This window comes from Ursus arctos, unplaced genomic scaffold, assembly GCF_023065955.2.
Source record: "Ursus arctos isolate Adak ecotype North America unplaced genomic scaffold, UrsArc2.0 scaffold_1, whole genome shotgun sequence".
NCBI lineage: Eukaryota > Metazoa > Chordata > Mammalia > Carnivora > Ursidae > Ursus > Ursus arctos.
In genome coordinates this window covers 83,971,916-83,996,277 of record NW_026622763.1, presented here as the reverse complement: position 1 = coordinate 83,996,277, position 24,362 = coordinate 83,971,916, and the positions used below count along the sequence as shown (strand labels likewise).

General features: G+C 40.5%; 1 long non-coding RNA gene and 1 pseudogene across 1 annotated transcript in view; both read right to left on the bottom strand.

Annotated features, from left to right (window-relative positions):
- Nucleotides 1–11,191, bottom strand: part of LOC113250508 (uncharacterized) — a 127,387-nt gene extending 116,196 nt beyond the window's left edge. The window contains exon 1 of the long non-coding RNA XR_008956464.1: nt 10,167–11,191. This is a non-coding gene — a long non-coding RNA (uncharacterized LOC113250508). The remainder of the gene's footprint in view (nt 1–10,166) is intronic.
- Nucleotides 1,439–24,362, bottom strand: part of LOC113250505 (perilipin-2-like) — a 63,424-nt pseudogene continuing 40,500 nt past the window's right edge.

Here is a 24,362-nt window from a genome sequence, read left to right as displayed (position 1 = left end):
GGCCCAGACACCTGCACCCCAACGTTTGTAGCAGCAATGTCCACAACAGCCAAACTATGGAAAGAGCCCAGATGTACATCGACAGATGAATGGAGAAAGAAGATGCGGTATATATACACAATGGAATAGTACTCAGCCATTAAAAAAATGAAATCTTGCCATTTGCAATGATGTGGATGGAACTAGAGGGTATTATGCTAAGTGAAATAAGTCAGTCAGAGAAAGACAATCATCATATGATCTCACTCATATGTGGAATTTAAGAAACAAAACAGGATCATAGGGAAGTTAGGAAAAAATGAAATAAGATGAAGTCAGAGAGGGAGACAAACCATAAGAAACTCTTAATCATAGGAAACCAACTGAGGGTTGCTGGAGGGGAGAAGGGTGGGGGATGGGGTAAATGGGTGATGGGCATTAAGGAGGGCATGTGATGTAATGAGCACTGGGTGTTATATACAGCTGATGATTCATTGACTTCTACCTCTGAAACTAATACATTTTATGTTAATTAATTGAATTTAAATAACAAAATAAATTAAAATCAAAAGAATAAAAAACTAAATAAACTGCCCAAGAGAAAGGAAAAAAAAAGAACAAGGGCCCAGAGGTTAAAAAAAAAAAAAAAAAAAGGTGAAACGTGTGCCTAGGGAGCACCAAAGAGACCCTTCTGATTGGAACAGGTGTGTACTAAAAGACAGTAGCACAAGAAAATGCTGTCAAGGGAGGCGGGATGTTACTGAAGAAGACCCCACAGATTGGCCTATGGGTTCTGACCCACTGAAAGTATTGGAGCAGAGAAGAGAAATGAAAACCACTGAAGATATTCAAACAGAAACATGAAATGCTCAGAGTGGGGCTCTAGGAATATTTTTAGAACAATAAGACATTGAAAAGCAATTTGGAGAGAACCACAACAATCCAGCGATGCTAGAGCCATCAGGAAGGCAAAAGTATTAAAGCTTAATCAAATGAATGAGAAGAAATCAGTTATTATTTCTCTTGGGCCTAGATATCTAAAAAATGATTAACAGTATTGTAATAAATCAGAAACCCCCTTAGAGGGTAATCTTTATGAGAAAGGAGAGTACATCATCTCTGTTCAACAATGTATGTATCCCTTGTGGCTAGTATACATGGTACCTGGTGATCATTCAGTCCATATGTGTTCAAAAGGTGAATAAATTAATTTAGGAGAATAAATTAAAAGATCACTTTAGGACAAAATAAATTTTTGAGAGCATGTAGAAATAACCATCAGACAATTAGAAATAAAGAACTGAATACTGAGAGTTTGTCAAACTGAATTGATCTAAAACTTACTGGATGTGTTTAAATATACTTAGCTCTAGGGATTAGAAAATAATAATAAGATACTGTTTCCCACCTTCATTGTGTTAATGGTTTATTAGACTAGAAATCCAAATTTTAGATTGATTTCCTAGACAGGAGTAATCTTTCAATCAGACCTTCAAGGTAAGGAGTGCATAGAAAAAAGAAGTTTTATTTCTTTTTTTAAGATTTTCTTTTTTAAGCTCTACCCCCCAACATGGGGCTCAAACATTCGACTCCAAGATCAAGAGTCCAGTTGCATGCTCTACCGACTGAGCCACCCAGGCACCCAAGACAGAAGTTTTAGATCAGAAGATTTAAGAGCACCTATTTAATGGATGAAAGGAAGAGGAAGAACCTAAGTAAGAAACAGACAAAGACTTTCAGAGAGGTCAGGAGGAGAATGAAGGGAACGTAATGTCACAGAAGCCAACAAAAGTGAGAGTTTCAATATGTGTGATACTCTTGAGAAGGCCGCTTATTTTAAAGCAGGCTACTGTCTAGAAAATGTTAGCAGTAAAAACGGATGCAAGAGAAGGTTAAGAAACTAAAGACATAAAATATAAGTTACCCTTTTAAGAAACATGGCAATGAAAGAAAAGCATGGAAGAAAAGGACAATTAATTCAACATCAAGAAAAAGTAATTGCCATTTAGAATCATGCAAAACTGACTTCTTTTTTTCCAGAAAAGAAGGGATTAGGTACAGAAAAAAATGGCAATCACCTTCCTTTTTTGCTACTTGTGCTCTTTGCATATTTCCCTTGTTGTCCAAATCACACCACAGTATAACTAGGTCTGTATTTTTGTCTCCGCTTCTTGACTGTCCTCACTAAACTATCTCATTCTCCTTTGTAGCCCTAGCTCCTGGCATAGGGGACACTCCAAGTTTGTAGAGCTTGAACTGAAAATTCAAGACGCAAGAGAATCATTGAAGGAGCTTGGTCCTGAAGGAAGTAGGAGAGTTTGAAGTGGAGGAGAAGAGCTTGGGGGAGAAAAAAAGGACACATCTGCCTTTGAGACAAGGGAAGAGAACCAGATTTGAGAAGTAGAGGCATAGTGGAGAATAGAAAGGAGGGAAACTGAGGAAATCCCATCAGATGAACAAGATCTGGTTAAGTAGGATTGGTCTGCTGAAAGGTACAGGAGGCAAAGCTGAGGAAAGTGGAACACATGGGATGAGAATTAATAAAAGGACCAAGCTAGACGTGCTAGTCTCACTAATTCACACTCACTAATAATACTTAGTTCAGTCGTTCTCAATCCTAAATGCGTATTAGAATCACCTGGAAACTCTTTTTAAAAAATAATTTATATTCCTGTCTGTAGAAATTCTAATTTAAGAAATCTGGATAAGACTCTGGCATTTTTAAAACCTTCAAGTATCAGTAATGTGCAGCCAAAAATGAAAACCTCTGGCTTGGTAGATTTTTGGTATTTAAATGGAAAGCACTTAACATCAATTATTGGTACTGGATTTCAAAGAGAGGAAAAAACAACAGGATACAGGTAATGTCACGTCTATAAAGGCAGTCAATGGGATAATTCTACGTACAAAAGTTCATTGACTCTCTACTTTGACTGTTATGAAAGAAATTATCAATGATGGTGCTCATTTCTCTCTACAGACTCACAGCTTCTGTGAAGGCAAGTCATCCTTAATGGTATTTCTCTCTCTGTGCCTCTGTCCCTGTCTCTGCCTTTCTGTCTTTCTCTCTCTCTTTCAAGTTATAGGTTGGAGCCGCTCTGCTGATCTGAATGCAGTTTGTTATTTTATGCAAATTAAAATGCAAAACTTAATCTATTCCTATATAGTACCAGATAGCTAAGGTCCAGCAATGGAAAGATCTCCATTTATTGATATTTTTACTACCATCACTGACAGAAATACGATCACTTCACACAGTCCTGCTCTATAAAGCTATAATCACATCATCAATGAGTGGAAATGAGCCTGCATTTACTTGACAAACGGATTAGAGGAGATTGAATGCACTGTGTTAAGGATAATGTATCTGCCAAAGAAAGGAAAACACTCTAAATAAAAAAACACCAGACTCTACCTAGTTCTGACATAATGGGAGTAGTTAATGTCCACCATAAAGAGATACATGCAACCTGTTCCTGCAAATTTTTATTTCTTTTGTTTCAATTACATACTTAGGAAGCAACAAAGAATGTGTGACACAATCTAATGGTAGAACTTTTTTTTAAACTACAGTTGACCTTTGAATAATGTGGAAGTTAGGGGTACTGACCGCCCCCCCGGCCCCCGTCCATGCAGTCAAAAATCTTCATATAACTTTTGACTCCCCCAAAACTAAATTACTAATAGCTTCCTACTGACTGGAAGCCTTACCACTAACATAAATGGTTGATTAACACATATTTTAAATGTCATATGCATTATCTACTGTACTTTGACAATAAGAGAAAAGAAAATGTTACGAAAATCATAAGGAAAATACACTTACAGTACTGTACTGTATTTATTGAAAAAAAATCCACACATAAGTGGTCCTGTGCAGTTCAAACCTGTGTTGTTCAAGAGTCAACTGTACAAAGCAAGTTTCTTCCATTCAAATTTAGTGGGAAGAATAGCTAGCATTTTTTTAGCTTCTTATTACATGCCCGACACGGAGCTAAATGTTATTTCATCTAATCCTTACCATATCAGCACAAGATAACAGCTATTATTACTCCTGTTTTACAGAAGAGAAAATTAAATTTCAGAAAGAAAAACTTGCCCATAATCACAGAACCTATAGACGGTAAAATCAGGATGGAACCCAAATCTTTCAGCAAGCCCAAGTACATAACGATTATGTTATATTACACCTCAGAAATGAAAGAGAAAGCAATTACATGCAAGTCTCTTGATTGCTCTCCTGTGTGTTTTCTCCAGAGTCTTCCCTCTTGTGTTCTTAAACTTTTTGAAATGAAAACTTGCCTGGCTAAGAAAGGGTCCTGGATATTCTTTTGCACAGAACAAGAGAATGCTGATACTACGTAAGGTTTTGTTGTCACTGACTTTCTTTGCTTATTTTTTTTTAAAAGAATGCGTTTCAGTCCACTTGCATAACAAGCTATTTGCAGGAATTTTGAGACAAAGGTTGGAGAAGTAGTCAATGTAAGCATATTGAAGGACAAAGGCTACAGAAAACTACATAAAATGTTTCTACTGTTTAGATTTATGTTACTCTATTGCCATCTTCTGGTTTTATTCTAAAATGCATTTTATAAATGTTAATCTGGTTGTGCGGCTGGGCGAGAATCTCTGTCCTAGCATTAAGTATTACAGAATGTGAACTCTGGAGGTTGCAACACAGCGTGGCCTTAAACTAAGCTCTTCACTTTATGAGTTTACTTATTTGTTAACAAATTTATTAATTAAACAAGTTTTAATTAATCTGGTACTGAGCTGAGCACCTGTAATAGAACAGCCATGGTCATTCCATCAGGAAAAACTGGAGCCTTAAGAAAAATAAAAGGCTTAGTTGAAGCCACCCAGGTGTTCCATAGACACATGGCAGCCAGAATTTATCAGCACCCAGTTACAGATATTCTTCAGTGTTATATGAAGCACTTAATTAGCACCACTGGAACAGACATATAAAGCAATACAAGAAAACAGTATCTAGCCCTTGTCGACACCGTTCCACTCTTAAACTCCACCGTTCTGCCCTTTGAACTCCATGCCCAGGATTACTGATGCATTGTAGTCAGCAGCTCACAAGCTGCAGAATGTTACCCATTATCATACTTAAAACACTATAGCTATAATGCGACGCAATAAACTCACATGTATCTATAGGACTCATTCCTTCATGAAAAATTTTAAAAACTAAAGTTGTACAGTCATGCTTTGTGAGACAGTGAGATGAAGCCTGCTCAGACCGGATGAGCAGACACCAACCCACACCACAACCCATATGAAGGTGTTTTTATTCAACACAAACAAACAGCAACAATGATAAAAGGATGCGACCACAAAGGCACTGAAACTTTCTGGGAGTCCTGGCTAGGCTCTGACCAACCTATCATTCTTTTCGTACCAGCCAGGGAAACAACAGAACTCATCTGCTAATGCCAAAAATTGTAAAGCTCTTTTTCTTTTTTTTAGATTTTATTTATTTATTTGACAGAGAGAGAGACAGCCAGCGAGAGAGGGAACACAAGCAGGGGGAGTGGGAGAGGAAGAAGCAGGCTCCCAGCAGAGGAGCCTGATGTGGGGCTCAATCCCACAACACCGGGATCACGCCCTGAGCGGAAGGCAGACGCTTAACGACTAAGCCACCCAGGCGCCCCAAAAATTGTAAAGCTCTTAATCCAGTTAGAAATGACTACAACTGAGGGCCTTTTCTCTAGTTAGTTGCTTCCCCAATTCCGAGTTGTCTAGTAGGTTAATTTCAACATCACAGAAAGTCTCCTCTGGCTGGCTGCCCCATGTACTGGTGATTAAGGACAGCGTTAATGTGTTCTGTGCTCAGGCCGCTGGGCCTCCAGACTGCTGTGTCCTTCTGTGCACCGCTGTCCTGGGCATTCTGAGATTCAGTCAGCAGAGGAGAAAAGGGACCTACCAGCCAGTTGAGAGGCTTGCTGTTAACAAGATAATCCATCACATCATCTAAAGACTCCCTCATTTTCTGCAACTCCCCCTTGCTGGAAGTGAGGAGGCCGTCAGACACTTCCTTAAAGGAGGCAGCATTGCAGAACTCTGGGTCAATGTCACCAGCCATCACCACCCCCCCAAGTGACTGGCCTGACCTTGGAGGTTCTGTGGTAACCTTCGCTATTAGACAGCAGGGTGTGGCACGTGGTCTGGAGCTGCTGAGTCAGGTTGTGGGCAGTCGCAAGAGGACGGGACTCAATGTGCTCAGCAAAGTGGGATTCTTCTGTATCATCATGGCCAATGCTTCTCTTCTACTCCACCCAGGAGAGATAGAACTTATCCTGAGCACCTTGAATTTTCCGGTTGGCACTATGTATATTCTTCCTGGCAAATTCAATCAGATTAACAGTGGAATGGAGCTAAGAAATGGTCTCTTCCCTTTTTTGCTTGGCTTCCTTAATCCTGTTAAGGCCTGCTGGTAGGCACGTGAACAGAGCTTGGTAGACAGGGATCCCAGCCTAATGGAATAACTTGGCTTCTGAACCATCTCAAACCCTTCAACTTTTTTTGCTTCTTTTTCTAGTTCTTTCTCAGTGAGAGGGAGGTACTGGTCTACCAGCAACTCTGATTCGGTGAGCACATTTTCTACTCCGTGCTCACCAGCTGCATCATCCCACTGCCCAAGACTGTGTTAATGCTGCCATCGGCCATAGACTTGGTCTTTGCTACACTGCCAATCACTGCTCCTTTGGCCTTTTCCATCACCCCAGTGATGGTGCTGGCCATGGAATCTTCAGTCCTGGTCACAGTAGTTGTCACAGCATCTTTTGCCCCAATCACAGCACCTCTGGCATTGGCAACAACCTGGTTTGTTGGCTGATTCAGAATAGGCAGTTTCTCCTCAATCCTGTGTAGCCCCTTACAGGCATAGGTATTGGCAACGGCAATATGTGACTCTAGCTTCTGGATGACGGGCAGAGCACTCGTCACAGCCACGGAAGGGATAGTCTTCACACCGTCTCTGCCACCTCACACACAGACTGATCCTTTGTACGGATATAAGCTGAGGAGACAAGGTCGTATGTAGAGCTCACCAAGGGAGCGTAGGTTGGCTACCCGAGTCACCACCGTCGGTTGCGGATCAACTGCAACAGATGCCATTTTTCTTCCTGGAGAAAGAAATGTACAGACAGCAGCCCAGAGGACAAGGTCCAGTGAGTCCTTGTGGCATTCCAACAATTTGTTTGTTCGTTTAATTTTTCGGTTTGTTTGAGAGAGAGAGAGAGAGCAGGGAGCAGGTGCAAAGAGAGTAGGAGAGAGAAAATCAATCAGACTTTCCACTGAGGGCAGAGCTCACCATGGGACTTGATTTCAAGACTCCGAGATCATGACCTAAGCCACAATCAAGAGTTGGACACTTAACCAACTAAGCCCGCCAGGCGCCCGAAAGCAACTAAGTTTTTAATATCTATCTCATTTACAGTAAACTTCATGAGATCTTATTTTTAATAGTTTGTCCCAGCATTCCTGTGGATTTTTCCACACAGGCGATCTTTATCTGCTAATAATAACAACGTTTGTACTTCCTATTCAATCTTTATAACATTTCTTTTCCCAATTTTACCTTTCTTCTTTTTTAAGATTTTACTATTTTTAAGTAATCTCTACACCCAACGTGGAGCTCAAACTCAGAACCCTGACATCAAGAGTCCCATGCTCTACTGACTGAGCCAGGGAGACACCCCCAAATTTTACCATTCTAATAACTAGAATTTAATTTTGGATAGAAGTGATATTAGAAAGGAAATTAAAGGGAATACTTATGAGGCTTTGACATGTATTGTAATATCTAGTGCAGATTGTATTGTACACACCCTTTAACGGGTTTATGATGTTCCCTTCTTTTGGTTACTAAAAGTTTTTATCATGGGGACGCCTGGGTGGCACAGCTGTTAAGCGTCTGCCTTCGGCTCAGGGCGTGATCCCAATGTTATGGGATCGAGCCCCACATCAGGCTCTTCTGCTATGAGCCTGCTTCTTCCTCTCCCACTCCCCCTGCTTGTGTTCCCTCTCTCGCTGGCTGTCTCTCTGTCAAATAAATAAATAAAATCTTTAAAAAAAAAAAGTTTTTATCATGATTGAACTTATATTTCATCAAATGGCCATTTTATTCTGAATTCTTTACTTTGTTTCACATTGATATAGCGACATTAGCTTTCTACCAATCCACTCTTAACTAACATACTTTACATGTTTTTACTTCCAAACTTCCTAGCTCTTTATGTTTTAAGCATGTTTCTCATAAACAGCTTATAGTCAATTTTTTTTTTCAATTTTAGTTTATTGTTGTTTTAATGGTTTTAATCCAAACAGATAATCTGAATTTCAACAGGCAAGCTTAACTCATTTACATCCCCTAGGATGTTTTTCATTTATTTGTGTCTTCTTTCCATCTTCTCAAAATATTTTTTCTATTGTTTCTTCAAACTACTTGTACATATATTTGCATAGAAAAAAATTACTTGTTCATATATAGGAAAATTATACATTTCTTTTCACTATTTTTTACCTGCTGCCTTACTAAATTGTTGTACAAAATAGTTTTAGTTGATTTTTTAGGTTTCTAGATATACAATAATATCTGCAATTAGTCTTCCTTTCCTTTTCAATTTTTATGTTTATTTATTTATTCTTCTCTTGACTCCAGTAAAATGTTAAATAATAATGGCAATAATGGACAACCTCACCTTATTGTTTTAAATTTTAGCCATCTTCATAGATACATATTTGAAACCTAAGCCCAAGTTAAGTCGGGCCAATAGTTATAAATCCTTACAAAAGCATTTTTCTCATACCCAGAGCCAGGTTGGGATACAAAAGCTTCCTTATCCTGCTTGCACTTGTGGGTAAACTTTTTTCTTTTTCTTTCTTTCTTTTCCTTTTCTTCTTCTTTTTCTTCTTCTTTTTTTTTTTTTTTTAGATATAATTGCCACAGAACATTGTATTAGTGCCAGGTGTCCAGCATAGTGATTTGCTATATGTATATATTACAAAATGATCACCACAGTAAGTCTACTTAACATCCATCACCACATAGATGCATTTTTTTCTTTCTTGTGATAAGAACTTTAAAGATCGACTCTATTAGCAACAATAGCCATTTTCTTTGCTTTTTCACTTAGCATGTAGTCCTTTGAGGGTTCCAATTTAATGCAGGATCTCGGTTTCTATTCCCACCTTTTAGATAAACACTTAAATTCAAGATTAGGGAAGCTCCCTTCTGCTTCCAAAGGCAACTACATTTCCAACTCCCACTTACTGTGCTATTTGTTTTCCTTCTTATTTTTGATGGCTGGGCTTTCTTTGACTTTCTTATAATTCAACTATGAATTTTAATTTAAATTTTTAAAATGTAATATATTGATATAGCATAACAAATTTTAAATATGAAAATTCTCTTACCCCAGTCCATCATCTACCCAGTTTCCACCATTACCCCTCCCCAGAAATAACCCCACAAGTAACCACTACTGCTTCTTGTATATCTTTCCAGATTTTCTTTATACTTGTATGATCAAATAAAAGTACCATACCACACACAATATCCTGTACCTTGCTTTTTTTCCCTCACTTAACAATATATCTTGGGAGATCTTTCTACATTTATACATTTAGTGCTTCCTCATTTTTATACAGACATGTCACATTACATTCCATGACAGAATGTAATTTAGCTGATCAATTCCCTACATTTGCAATATTTACATTTTCCCCTATTACAAACTATGTTGCAAAGAATAATTTATGTATAGATCATTTACGGGGACTACAAGTATAGCTATAGGATAAATTCCTCAAAATTATATTATAGGGTTAAAAGGTATGGGCATTTGTGATTTTTGACAATTATTACTAAATTGTCTTCCTTATAGGTTGTAACAATTTGCACTTCCCACCAACAATGCATAATCCTCTTAGCGGTACCGCTGCTTACTTAGCAAAAGTCCATGGTGGCAAACTGGACAGGAATGATTAGCTCTGAGTTTGACTTCTACAGATTCCAATGCTCTACATCAGCTTGTGTACATCCCCTTAAAAGTTCAGTTGGTTTCTCCTTGCCCTGGTAGACTTCTCTGCTCACCTATCTTCTAAGGCAACTGCCCCTGGGGCTGGAAATGGCTACAGGTCTCTCTGATGTGCCACCCAGGTTCTCTGTGGCTTACCCCTTTCTCAAGCTCAGTCTTCTTTACGTCCACAGTTCTTCAAAAGCTCTAAACACAAATACGATTGCTTTTTTGCCTGTTTATCCAGGTTTCCTCATTAGAGATGAAACAAGGATCTTGCCCTCACGAACCATATTTGAAAGCTTTCTTATCTTTTTCTTTTTAAGATTTTATTTATTTTTGAGAGAGAGAGAGAGAGAGCGAGCACTCGTGTGCATGTGAGCAGGGCAGTGGGGAGAGGGCAGAGGGAGAGAGAAAGAATTTTAAGCAGACTCAGCACTGAGCTTAGAGTCACTCCAGAGTTCAACACAGGGCTCGATGCCATGACCGTGAGATCATGACCTAAGCAGAAATCAAGAGTAAGAGTCTGGCACCTAACCAACTGAGCCACCCAGGCACCCTTTCTTGTCTTCTTTTTGAAATGAAATACCTCTAGTGCTTCCCAGTAATCATGATACTGGTTTGGAGGCTGAAATAGGATAGTTTATAATTGAGGGAATATCCATCAATTCCTACTTTGTTGAAAAATTTTTTATTCATCAATGTTTGTTGATTTTGTGAAAGACCTTTTAGTATACACAGAGAAAATAAGAATTTTGGAATATATTAAGCATTCTTAGGCCAAAGGGAGTCAAGACTAAGGATGAGGCCCAGGACTTAATTATAAGGGTGTCAGAGCTACAGAGGAGATTACATCCTCAATCCTGGTAAATCTAACTATTCCCTGATTAGAAAGGACTAAGACCCTGAACCATGAAATAAGAACTTTGGTTTGATGCACTCAAAAATACTGCATCCTGGGGTGCCAGGGCAGCTCAGTTGGTTGAGCATTGGACTCTTGGTTTCAGCTCAGGTTATGGTCTCATGGGTCCTGGGAATGAGCCCTATGTTGGGCTCTGCACTCAGTGGGGAATCTGAAAGATTCTCTCCCACTACCTCTCCCCCTGGTCTCTCTCTCTCCCTCAAATAAATGGGTAAATCTTAAAAAAAAAACAAAAAACACTGAATCCCAAATCCTCCTGAATCCTCTTGGCCCACAGAACTGGCCTACACTTTAGTTAAAGACTCTAATACTTAATGAAAAAGAGGCACTTCTGCAGGCCTGATTCACCCGCCTCCAGCTGTCTACTCTTTCTCTACCCTTCCTCCCTCTTTACTTCACCATTTATAGCTTCCAGTCCTGCATTAAATCAGTGGGGAGTTTATAGTACAAGAGAATGATTTTCTTCCTATGTGAAGAAAACACTAATTCCAGGAACTATTGTTTAAATAATGTCACATGTTATTTAAAAGTAGAATGACTCATTGAACCAGTCTTACAGACTTGGAATCCACACCTGAGAAAATCTTAAGGGTTCAAGGTAGAAGTGACAAGAAATGACAGATTTTTCCATCAACTATTTCATGGCTATTTCATGACTGTAAAGTGACCATATTTCCAACCACTTAATGAGCCATATCTTCTACCAATATTCAAATGAAATGTTACTTCCACATCTAATCTGTTGATGCTGTGGAGTGAATGTTTGTGGCCTCCTTCCTGCACAAAATTCATATGTTGCAATCCCAACCCAGTGGGATGGTATTAGGAGATGGGGCCTCTGGGAAGTGCTTTGTCATAAGGATGGAGCTCTCATAAATGGGATTTGTGCCTTTATTAAAGAGGCTCCAGAAGAATCTCTTGTCCCTTCCATCATGTGAGGATACAATGAAAAGTCTGTCACCTGGAAGAGAGACCTCACCTGATTGCCCTGGCACTCCCATCTTGGACTTCCAACTTCCAGAACTGTGAGGAAAAAATATCTGTTGTTTATAAGCCACCCGGTCCATGGCATTTTGTTATGGCAGCCTGAACAGACCAAGATAGTTGGCAAACCCTGTCAATTCTATCTCTAAAAATATATATATATTGAGAATCCATTCATTTCCTTCCATCTCCATTACATCTGCTTCTGGGCGGCCATCACCTCTCACCTACAGGAACAGTGTAACCTCGTAACTGGGATCCACAGAACCACTCACCAATCCCTTCCCACAAACGTAAACAATCATTCAATTTCCCTGCTTAAAACCCCTCCCTGGCCTCTTTTTGAGGCTAAAATAAAATCTCAAATCCTTATCCAGGATTCGAATGCCCTGCCTGACTTGGCCACAGATTGCTACCCCCTCAACACACACACACACACACACACACACACACACACACACACACACTACCCTCCCACTCACTCATTACAATGCATCCCAAACACCCAAATCTTCAAGCTGTTCTCCCTCCAGGCTTTCCCTCCAGGCTTTGTTCCTGCTCTTCTCTCCACCTAGAGGTAGAGATGATCCACAAATTGAAAAACCATCTGCTACTCTATTTTATGATCTCATATATCTTTTTACTTTAACCAAGAAATAGTATATCCATTGAGAATCCACTTCTCAAAACTAATGGGATAAGTAAGAAAGAAAAATGGGAGGTGGAGAAGGAGTAATACTATAGCACAGCATGCTAATGAGCATGTATTTAGTATTGGATGGGCAAGATAAGGAACAAGAAGATAAGCCCCTACCTCTCCAGTCTCTTTTCCCCCACTTGAGAGAGACTTAAGAACCATGAACAACTTGGAACTTCTCTTCAGGCTAAATTGCTAGCCAATGCATGACTGTGCTCCCTCATTTATAAATTTACACATTTCGAGGCTGTCATATTTAATGTCATTTTCCTGCTGAAATCAAGAATTAGACCACTGGTAAAGAAAAAAAAAAGAATTAGACCACTGGCATAATTGCAATGATTCTTATGGAGCACGAAACTAAATTAGGCATGAATGGGTTTATTCACAAGCATCCACCCTCCTGGAATTATGTTTTAGGGAAATGTATTACTTGACCCTAATTATTGGATCTTTATAATTCTGACAGCTTTCAAAACGAGAATTCTCTAGCTCCGTATTGAGGAACAAAATCTGCATTATTTACTTTCTATAGCTGTAATTGCTGTTTTACTCTTGATTCAAGTTGAAAGAAAGATCATACAAGTGGGGAGCATGAAATAAGAGGGCACACTTCTAGCCTGGCCAGCTCATTGAGTTCCCACTGAAAATGAATGAAGCAAGTACCACCAGGATTCTACAGAGTTCTAAATTTTCAGTATATATTAAGCAGGTTCTCCAGAGAAACAGAAACAGTAATATATATATATATATATATATATATATATATATATATATATATATATATATATATATATATATCAATGAGAAGTACGCTCATGTGATTATGGAATAGAAGGAAACAATGGAATAGAAGGAAAAGTCGATATGCACCCACTGTAGATATTCAGCATTTTCACTCATGCAGTAAGTACTCATTGAACACTTACCATATACAAGACAAATGGCGGCAGTGAATAAGACAAGATAGTGCTGCACTCATCAGAATTCTATTAAAAAAGATACTTTAAAAGTATAATGGCTAACATTTCTTCGCTACTGATTATGCATCAGATCCTCTGATAAATGTTTTATTCACATGCATTGCTCATTTACTCTTCACAAATGTAAATTAATCCTCATATTTTAAAAATTACATATGAAGGAAATGCAGCAGGCTGAATAGTGGCTTCCCAAAGATGTCCCTGTCCTAATCCACAGACCATACGCACATGTTAATTTATGTGGTAAAATGGGACCCTGCAGAAACGATTAACTTAAGAACAGTGGATTCTGGATTCCAGGTGAACCCAATGTAATCACAAAGGTCCTTATAAGAAGGAAGGAGGAGGATCCAACTCTTTAGTAGATGTGAAGACAGAAGCAGAGGGGAGTGGTTGAAGAAGCCTTGAACCAAGAAATGAAGGCAACTTTTAGAGGATGAAACAGGCAAGGAAAGAGATCCTTCCCTAGAGGTTCCAGGGGAAACCCATGCCTACCAACATCCTTGATGTTAGCCCAGTGAAACTTATTTGTCTTTGGACCTCCGGAAGGGTAAGGTAATAAGTCTGTGTTGTGTTAAGCCACTAAGTTTGTGGTAATTTGTTATGCCAGCAAAAGGAAACTAATACACGAAGACAGAACTTCTAGGAGGTGGGCGCAGTAAATCACTGGGTTCTCGATTTGGGCTCTACCTTCCAGTGACTGATTCATGAAATCTTCTATGGGAGCAGGTTATTTTGAAAATGCTCCTCGAGTGCCTCCCATATTCACTCACACTTGAGTAAAGGAGGTAAATGAGAGCCCAGCACTCTCTCTCTTAAAATTTATGCAGGACGTAGAACTTCCAGGCAAAAACAATATTCCGTTGCATACTGGTGATTATTTATAACTTCCCTAAGTTGTTATACCCCCTACCAAATGCCATGAAACATTGTAACTAAGTATACTGAAGATAAAGTCAAAATCATAAAAAGAACCATTTTACAAAGAGGTTTTTACCTCTTTGTAGATTTACGTCTTCACAGATCACAGATCACTTTACCAATACAGGTTTCCCCTGCTTTTTTGTGTTAGCATTAGGCCACTTGGCTTTTATAAAAGACCTAACATCAGTACTTGTTTTCATTAACTGAAAGAAATCGGAAAAGGATTTTCACTTTTACAATGAAAGGTGAAAAGCGAAAATAGCAGTTTGTTTCGCAGCAAGCTGTGTTTGAGCACCATCCCATGCAGCTAGAGAGCCGACCCCCGGCTCCTTCCCCAGGGACCACCATCAAGCCACTGTAGATTTGAACTGTGTCTGTGAGCATCTGTACTTTATCACAATTTATTTTGTGCATCCTTTAGCAAGATGTGACCTAAGGTATCAGAAAAGCCTAAGAGAGGGGCGCCTGGGTGGCACAGCGGTTAAGCGTCTGCCTTCAGCTCAGGGCGTGATCCCGGCGTTATGGGATCAAGCCCCACATCAGGCTCCTCCGCTATAAGCCTGCTTCTTCCTCCCCTACTCCCCCTGCTTGTGTTCCCTCTCTCGCTGGCTGTCTCTATCTCTGTCGAATAAATAAATAAAATCTAAAAAAAAAAAAAGAAAAGAAAAGAAAAGCCTAAGAGAGGTGATTTTGGGGGTTGGGGAATGCTCAATATTTTTTGCATATAAATTGTTATTGCTTCTATGTTGCTCATAGGAATATGCTATTTTTGAATAGTGGGGGAAACTTGCATTCTTTAAGACTTTTTGACTTTTCTGCATTTTATCTTTTGTACATGTCTAAAACTCTCACTTAATCTTTTTGTATATATTTTTTGATATTCGAAAAAACAACCCCGCCAATCTGTATAGGTCCCTCTATACCTCTGTATATCTCAAAGTCCTTACGAATCCATTCATTCTTCCTTTATTAGCTCACATCAGCAATTTTTAAATTCCTTTATAGCCACACATTTTACATGAGATTACAATTGTTTGTCTGTGTCTCTCCTAAAACAACTCTTGTGGGCAGGCAGCAGGTCATATTCATCTTTATATCTATGGAATTCAATAAATGTGTGCTTTCATATGTTCCTGATTGACTGAATGAAACTAAAGGGAGACTAAGGTAAACACACAGAAAATCCACTCTAAAAATCAAAGAGAATATGGAAAATCATATTTAATTGGGAGGATTTTACCAGATGGAGATGGTGGATATGGCAGTGTCAGGGCTATAAGGTCACTAACGCCACCTTTTTTTTTTCCACCTGAACACAAAGGAAGACAGTATTTTCTAGCCTTCTCAATCTTCGTGGGGCCACGTGAGGCCATCTGGGATCATGTGGTTAGTTATGGCCCATGGGACATGAGTCAAAGGAATGTAGGCTACTCCCAGGCTCAGCCCCTAAAGTCAGCCTCCACTTAAGATTTTCTGCTTCCCCAGGCAGACTCACAGAGGGCACCCGCGAGAGAGCGGACTAAGACGGGTGAGCCGTGAGCGCGCGCCACCAGGCATCTCCCGGAACACCGGAATCCCGGTGTGCTCACGGGATCCAGACTGAGACCGGGAGCTCCCAGAGCGCGCGCGGGGCGGCTGGCGGGCCACCTGCACGGGGGAGCGGGCGGACTCGCGGTCGGCACCCGCGAAACAGCAGACTGAGACCCTGAACCGGGTGCGCACGCCACCAGGCTTCTCACGAAACTCCGGAATCGAGGTGTGCTCACCGGGCATAGACTGAGACCGGGAGACCCGGAGCGTGCGGGGCGGCCGGTGGCTGGCGGCATTAGAAACACAAAGGACAGAGACGCGCCGGCCCTGGAAGTGAGGGCAGGGACGCCGGGTGTGGGGCGCACATCCCAGGACGCTGCAGGGTTGAGCAGCACCAACAGTAATAGAGTTAAAGTGGCCAGAACATCAGTGGAGAACGGGCCGCAATCCCTCTGTCCTGTGACAATGCAGCCTCTGCTGCTCTGACCCTCAGAAGAGGCATAGCCGGCCGCCAGGGAAAGCCGCCAGAGAACAAAAGCCTGGAAATACCGGCTCAGAGAGTGCCCATCCCCATCCTCCCTCGCAGGGGACACGGAGACTCTAACCAAACAGGGTTGCCTGAGTATCGGCGCGGCAGGCCCCTCCCCCAGAACACAGAAGGCAGGCTGAAAAATCAAGAAGCCCACAACCCGAGGCGCCTGGGTGGCGCAGTCATTGAGCGCCTGTCTTCGGCTTAGGGCGTGATCCCAGCGTTCCGGAAAGGAGTCCTTCATCGGGCTCCTCCGCTGGGAGCCTGCTTCTTCCTCTCTCACTCCCCTGCTTCTGTTCCGTTCTTGCTGACTGTCTGTCTCCCTCTCTCAGATAAGTAAATAAATAAAATCTTTAAAGAAGAAGCCCACATCTCTAAGATCCCTATAAAACAAGGGGCACGGCCTCGGACCCAGTCAATAATTTGGGCTCTGGACAACCCCACAACCTCTCCTCATTAGAATGACAAGAGGGGGAAGCCCCCCCCAGCAAAGAAAAGACAGTGAGTCTGTGGCCTCTGCCACAGAAGTAACGGATATGGATGTAACCAAATTATCAGAAATGGAATTCAGAGTAACAATGGTCAAGATAATGAGTAGACTTGAAAAAAGTATTAAGGAAAATGTTACTGAGAATATAGAATCCCTAAGGGTGGAAATGAGAGCGAATTTGACAGAAATTAAAAATTCTATGAGCCAAATGCAGGCAAAACTAGAGGCTCTGACGGCCAGGGTCACGGAAGCAGAGGAAAGGGTTAGTGAATTGGAGGATGGGTTAATAGAGGAAAAAATAAAAATAGAAGATGGTCTTAAAAAAATCCACGCCCACGAATGTTGGCTACGGGAGATTACTGACTCAACGAAACGATCCAATGTTAGAATCATCGGCATCCCCAAGGGGGTGGAGAAAAACAGAGGTCTAGAAGAGATATTTGAACAAATTGTAGCTGAAAACTTCCCTAATCTAGCAAGGGAAACAAAAATTCATGTCCAAAAGGCAGAGAGGACCCCTCCCAAGCTCAACCATGACAGACCTACACCATGTCACGTCATAGTGCAATTCGCAAATATGAGATCCAAGGATACAGTATTGAAAGCGGCCAGGGCAAAGAAATTTCTCACGTACCAAGGTAAAGGCATCAGAATTACATCAGACCTGTCTACACAGACCTGGAATGAGAGAAAGGGTTGGGGGAGCATTTTTAAAGCTCTTTAAGAGAAAAACATGCAGCCAAGGATCCTTTATCCAGCAAGGCTGTCATTCAGAATTGATGGAGAAATAAAGACATTTCAGAATCGACAGTCACTAGCCAATTTCGTAACCACGAAACCAGCCCTACAGGAGGTATTACGGGGGGTTCTATAAAAGTAAAAAGGCCTCAAGAGTGATACAAAACAGAAAGTCACAGCCAATACAAAGACTTTACTGACAACATGGCAGAATTAAAAGCATATCTCTCAGTACTCAGTCTTAACATTAATGGTTTAAATTCTTGCTTAAAACGCCACAGGGTTGCAGATTGGATAAAAAGAATTGACCCATCCATTTGCTGTCTACAAGAGACTCATCTCGAACCCAAAGATGCATTCAGACTGAGAGTAAGGGGATGGAGTACCATCTTTCACGCAAATGGACCTCAAAAGAAAGCTGGGGTAGCAATTCTCATATCAGATAAATTGGATTTTAAACTACAGACTATAGTTAGAGATGCAGAAGGGCACTATATTATTCTTACAGGAAGTATTAAACAAGTGGATATGACAATTATAAATATATATGCCCCCAACAGGGGAGCAGCAAGATACACAAGCCAACTCTAAACCAGAATAAAGAGACATATAGATCAAAATACGTTAATAGTAGGGGACCTCAACACTCCACTATCAGAAATAGAGCACCCATGCAGAAAATCGACAAAGAAACAGGGCTTTGAATGCCATACTCGACGAGTTGGACCTCATAGATATATAGAGAACACTACACCCCAGAACCAAAGAATACTCATTCTACTCTAATGCCCATGGAACATTCTCAAGAATAGACCATGTTCTGGGACACAAAACAGGTCTCAGCCGATACCAAAAGATTGAAATTATCCCCTGCATATTCTCAGACCACAACGCTCTGAAATTGGAACTCAACCACAAGGAAAAATTTGGAAGAAACTCAAACACTTGGAGACTAAGAACCATCCTGCTCAGGAATGACTCGATAAACCAGGAAATCAAAAATCAAATTAAACAATTTATGGAGACCAATGAGAATGAAAATACAACAGTCCAAAACCTATGGGATACTGCAAAGGCGGTCCTAAGGGGGAAATACATAGCCATCCAAGCCTCACTCAAAAGAATAGAAAAATCTAAAATGCAGTTTTTATATTCTCACCTCAAGAAGCTGGAACAGCAACAGAGGGACAGGCCTAATCCACGCACGAGGAAGCAGTTGACCAAAATTAGAGCTGAAATCAATCAAGCAGAAACCAGAAGTACAGTAGAGCAGATCAACAGGATTAGAAGCTGGTTCTTTGAGAGAATCAATAAAATTGACAGACCACTGGCAAGACTTATCCAAAAGAAAAGAGAAAGGACCCAGATTATTAAAATTATGAATGAAAAAGGAGAGGTCACGACGAACACCATTGAAATTGGAAGGATTATTAGAAATTTTTATCAACAGCTATATGCCAATAAACTAAGCAATCTGGAAGAGATGGAATCCTTCCTGGAAACCTATAAACTACCAAGATTGAAACAGGAAGAAATTGATTCCTTAAACAGGCCAATTAATTATGAAGAAATTGAGTCAGTGATAAACAACCTTCCAAATAACAAAACTCCAGGCCCGGATGGTTTTCCTGGGGAATTCTACCAAACATTCAAAGAAGAAATAATACCTATTCTCCTAAAGCTATTTCAAAAAATAGAAACAGAAGGAAAGCTACCAAACTCATTCTATGAGGCCAATATTACCTTGATCCCCAAACCAGGCAAAGACCCCCTCAAAAAGGAGAATTACAGACCGATTTCCCTAATGAATATGGATGCCAAAATCCTCAACAAGATACTTGCTAATAGAATCCAACAGTTCATTAAAAGGATTATCCACCACGATCAAGTGGGATTCATACCTGGGATGCAAGCGTGGTTCAATATTCTCAAATCAATCAGCGTGATACATCATATCAACAAGAAAAGACTCAAGAACCATATGATCCTCTCAATCGATGCCGAAAAAGCATTTGACAAAATACAGCATCCTTTCCTGATTAAAACGCTTCAGAGTGTAGGAATAGAAGGTACATTTCTCAATCTCATAAAAGCCATCTATGAAAAGCCTACTGCAAATATTATTCTCGATGGGGAAAAGCTGGAAGCCTTTCCCTTAAGATCAGGAACTCAACAAGGATGCCCACTCTCACCACTATTATTCAACATAGTACTAGAAGTCCTTGCAACAGCAATCAGACGACAAAAAGGGATCAAATATATTCAAATCGGCAAAGACGAAGTCAAAATGTCTCTCTTCGCAGATGACATGATACTCTATATGGAAAACCCAAAAGAAGCCACTCCCAAACTATTAGAAGTTATAGAGCAATTCAGTAATGTGGCGGGATACAAAATCAATGCTCAGAAATCAGTTGCATTTCTGTACACGAATAACGAGAACGAAGAAAGAGAAATTAGGGAATCCATCCCATTTACAATAGCACCAAAAACTATACGTTACCTTGGAATTAACTTAACCAGAGACGTAAAGGACCTTTATTCTAGAAACTATAAATCACTCTTGAAAGACATTGAGGAAGACATAAAAAGATGGAAAGATATTCCATGCTCATGGATCGGAAGAATTAACATAGTTAAAATGTCCATGCTACCCAGAGCAATCTACACTTTCAATGCTATCCCGATCAAAATACCGAGAATGTTTTTCAAAGAACTGGAACAAATAGTCCTTAAATTTGTATGGAACCAGAAAAGACCCCGAATCTCCAAGGAACTATTGAAAAGGAAAAACAAAGCTGGGGGCATCACAATGCCGGATTTCGAGCTGTACTACAAAGCTGTGATCACAAAGACAGCATGGTACTGGCACAAAAACAGACACATAGACCAATGGAACAGAATAGAGAGCCCAGAAATGGACCCTCAGCTCTTTGGGCAACTAATATTTGATAAAGCAGGAAAAAACATCCGGTGGGAAAAAGACAGTCTCTTCAATAAATGGTGCTGGGAAAATTGGACACCTACATGCAAAAGAATGAAACTTGACCACTATCTCACACCATACACAAAAATAAACTCCAAATGGATGAAAGACCTCGATGTGAGACAGGAATCCATCAAAATTCTAGAGGAAAACATAGGCAACAACCTCTACGACATCGGCCAAAGCAACCTTTTTCATGATACATCCCCAAAGGCAAGAGAAACAAAAGATAAAATGAATTTATGGGACTTCATCAAGATTAAAAGTTTCTGCACAGCCAAGGAAACAGTCAGAAAAACTAAGAGGCAGCCCACGGAATGGGAAAAGATATTTGCAAATGACACTACAGATAAAGGACTGGTATCCAAGATCTACAAAGAACTTCTCAAACTCAATACACGAGAAACAAATAAACAAATCACAAAATGGGCAGACGATATGAACAGACACTTTTCCAATGAAGACATACAAATGGCTAACAGACACATGAAAAAATGTTCAAAATCATTAGCCATCAAGGAAATTCAAATCAAAACCACACTGAGATACCACCTTACGCCAGTTAGAATGGCAAAAATAGACGAGGCAAGAAACAACAATTGTTGGAGAGGATGTGGAGAAAGGGGATCCCTCCTACATTGTTGGTGGGAATGCAAGTTGGTACAGCCACTCTGGAAAACAGTGTGGAGGTCCCTTAAAAAGTTAAAAATTGAGCTACCCTATGATCCAGCCATTGCACTACTGGGTGTTTACCCCAAAGATACAGACGTAGTGAAGAGAAGGGCCATATGCACCCCAATGTTCATAGCAGCAATGTCCACAATAGCTAAATCGTGGAAGGAGCCGAGATGCCCTGCAACAGATGACTGGATTAAGAAGTTGTGGTCCATATATACAATGGAATATTACTCAGCAATCAGAAAGAACGAGTTCTCAACATTTGCTACAACATGGACGGCACTGGAGGAGATAATGCTAAGTGAAATAAGTCAAGCAGAGAAAGACAACTATCATATGATTTCTCTCATCTATGGAACATAAGAACTAGAATGATCAGTAGGGGAAGAAAGGGATAAAGAAAGGGGGGGTAATCAGAAGGGGGAATGAAACATGAGAGACTATGGACTATGAGAAATATACTGAGGGCTACAGAGGGGAGGGGGGTGGGGGAATGGGATAGGCCGGTGATGGGTAGTAAGGAGGGCACATATTGCATGGTGCACTGGGTGTTATACACAACTAATGAATCATCAAGCCTTACATCGAAAACTGGGGATGTACTGTATGGTGACTAACATAATATAATAAAAAATCATTATAAAAAAAAAAAAAGATTTTCTGCTCCCCAAGGGGCGCCTGGGTGGCACAGCGGTTAAAGCGTCTGCCTTCGGCTCAGGGCGTGATCCTGGCATTGTGGGATCGAGCCCCACATCGGGCTCTTCTGCTATGAGCCTGCTTCTTCCTCTCCCGCTCCCCCTCTCGCTGGCTGTCTCTATCTCTGTCGAATAAATAAATAAAATCTTTAAAAAAAAAAAAAAAAGATTTTCTGCTCCCCGCCTTTTTTTTCTTCTTTCTCAACAACTCTAGAGGTCACAAATCAAAGACACTGGTATTATAAAATGGAAAGATCTGGGTACCTAAATGTCTGCATGTAGTCAACTGCCTCCCTCCCCACCACTTTCATTAAGAATTGTGATATAAGCAAACATTAAACTTTTATTGTATTGAGCTCTTGAAATGTTGGGATTGTTTATTACAGTAGTTAGGCTCTGGCTTATACAGAAGAGGATGGCTTTCCAGGCAAAGGGAGCCACAGAAACAAAAGTAGAAAGGCAGGAAGAGATATCAAATGGTTGCAAAGTATAAGAAAGAAAACAGTCTCTCTCTCTCTCTCTCTCTCTCTCTCTCCCCCTCTCAAAAATAAATTTTTTTAAAAAGCTTTTAAAAAAAGAGAGAGGAGAGAGAGAAGGGCACCTAGGTGGCTCACTTGGTTAAGCATCTACCTTCAGCTCAGGTCATGACCTCAGGGACCTGGGATTGAGTCCCACATCAGGCTTCCTGCTCAGCAGGGAGTCTACTTTTCCCTCTGCCCCTCCCTCCACTTGTGTTCTCTCACCCTCTCTCCCTCTCTCTCAAAAATAAATTTTAAAAGATCTTAAAAAAAAAAAAAAAGGAGTCAGAAGAAATCAACCCTAATGAAAAACCGAGTCAGATGCCAGGAGGGCTTTGATTGATGAACTAATCTGAAAGAAAATGAAGAGCAATAATTTTCTAAAAGTGACACAATCAAAATAGTATTTTAGGAAGTATAACTTAACAGCAGTGCAATCTGGATAAAACTTTAAGTTCTTTTGATGGTTTGAAATCATGACTCAAGTTAGATTTTCGGAAAAGAGGATTTACTGACTAAAAAGTCAGGCATAGCTGGATTGAGGGGTTCAACAGGACTCTGGACTCTGTGTCTCTTGCTAGATTACTCAGCTTTCCCCTGTAATGGTTTTATTTGCAAGACATGATGTTCCCCAGCAACTCCAATCTTACTTTCTACTGGCATCAAGTCCAGCAGAACGAGATTCTCTTTCCCAACTCAGAAGTGAGTTTATTTTGAGAGACCATGATTAACATGTGCAGCTCAAAATAAACCCTGTGCTCCGGTCCAGAGCACGTGCTCTGGGCTGCAAGAGAACAGAAACCGTTGGGGAGGAAAAGTTTTCCTTTTTTCCCTTCTCTGTTCTTTGGCTGATCTACTAATTAAACTGACATAAGACAGACCAACAGTAGAAAAATTTAATTTCATACATATGGGAGCTCATAAAAATGAGACTCCAAGAAGTAACTGAAGCAGGCAGCTTTTGTACCTTTTAGACAAACAATAAACTTGTGAAGAATCAACAAGATAAAGAAGTTGGGGTTTGGGATAGCACATTAATGAAGCGGTAACAAGGCCTGTTCATACAGCTTTCTCAGACCTGAATTTCCTACCTATTTCCTGGCAATAAGGGTGCTTTTTGGAGGCATCTTCTGGGTGCAGGGAGGATAGCCTTCACATGAGGATTTATTTCCTGCTTTCAGGGGGACAAAGGATGGTCAGGATATCCTTCTGGTACCAGCTATTTAAGTAATTTAAACTCAAAATAATCAATATGCTGGGCACCTGTGTGGCTCAGTCAGTTAAGCGTCTCCCTTCGGCTGGGGTCATGAACCCAGGGGCCTGGGATCCAGTCCCATGTTGGGCTCCCTGCTCTGTGGGGAGTCTGCTTCTCCCTCTGCCCCTCCCTTCACGCGTTCTCTCTCTCTCAAATAAATAAATAAAATCTTTTTTAAAAAATCAATATGCCAAGGCATATTTTGGGGCACCCTGCCCTGAACCCCATCACAACCTTATTATTATCCATCACTCATTGCAACAGTAATGCTGTGTAACTAACAACTACAGAGCTTCAAAAGCCTACAGTGATAAGCATTGTTGCTCACATGCCTGGGATCTGCTGGGAGTTGGCTATAGGAAGGCTCTGGTCCTTCCAAGGGCTTCCATGGCACAGCAGGAGTACAGAAAAGGAATCTGACACATG